This window comes from Austrofundulus limnaeus, unplaced genomic scaffold (genome assembly GCF_001266775.1).
Source record: "Austrofundulus limnaeus strain Quisiro unplaced genomic scaffold, Austrofundulus_limnaeus-1.0 Scaffold6, whole genome shotgun sequence".
Classification (NCBI taxonomy): Eukaryota; Metazoa; Chordata; class Actinopteri; order Cyprinodontiformes; family Rivulidae; genus Austrofundulus; species Austrofundulus limnaeus.
The window spans coordinates 2,639,952-2,641,029 of NW_013952408.1; positions in this window are offsets into that span (position 1 = coordinate 2,639,952).

A 1,078-nucleotide genomic window follows, 5' to 3' on the forward strand; every position below is an offset into this window, starting at 1 on the left:
TTTTTTTTATCTTAAACCATTTTGTGACTCATTAAAAAAGTTTATAGTTTTATATGATTTGTTTGTGGAATTTTGTCACATTTTGTTTGCCAGTCAGTAGGTTCTGTTGTTTTGTTAGTCCATCAGTTTGTGATAAATTATCGTGTTTCCACATGTGCCTTTGTGTTTTTTCTATGGTTCGTTTTATATTGACCGATATTGTGTTGCATTTTAAAAGAAACTCACTGCACTGTTAAGGAGACTGATCAAAATAGTGTTACCAGTGATCGATTACCTACAAAAACAGACAAATTGACTGATAATAGGTCAAACAGCACATCCAAGGAAGAGTTGCAGGAATCGAGAAGTCAAACAATTTTGATATATTGGTAAGTTTTAAGACGAGTTACAAATTTGCAAATAAAATGGCTTTGTTTACATTGAGCGCAGACCCACATTTCAGTCTTGCATGTCAGCGGAATTGAAAACCTACTGCAGTAAACTAATTAAAATAGCACTTTTTAATACCATTCAGGACGATTTTATGACCTTTAGCATTTGAATTCTGGAAACATTTGAATTAGTTTGCATCACTTTAAAGCCAATTATTGTCAGTTTGTGTCATTTGGTCCTTATAGTTTTCCCTTTTTTAACATCTCTTTATGTTTTGATTACCAATTACTTGTTTATGAGATCATTTTTTGACATATTTCCATTTCCTTTCCCAACTAGTTTGTCTTTTTCTACATAAAAACAAAAATATGGTTAGTTGCCTCTTGCCGCTGTTCATTCACTTCATATTTGTCGTTTTGCTGATCTGAAAACAAACCGAAAGACTACTTAGGTTCGACAAAGAAACAATAAAAGATCATGCCTATCATGGTTACAATGTGTCACTGTTTATTTACATGAAAACAACACAATAATACACAAATACATTGTTTACATGTAACATGGTATACACAGAGGTGCCATAATGTATGAAATCATTATGAAGCACAGAAAACATGTCTTTAAAACAACACGTGTTCCCACATAGCTGCAACAACACCAACAGCTTTGTTTGGATTGTTGGTCCCGCTCTGAACAAAACAGTTTC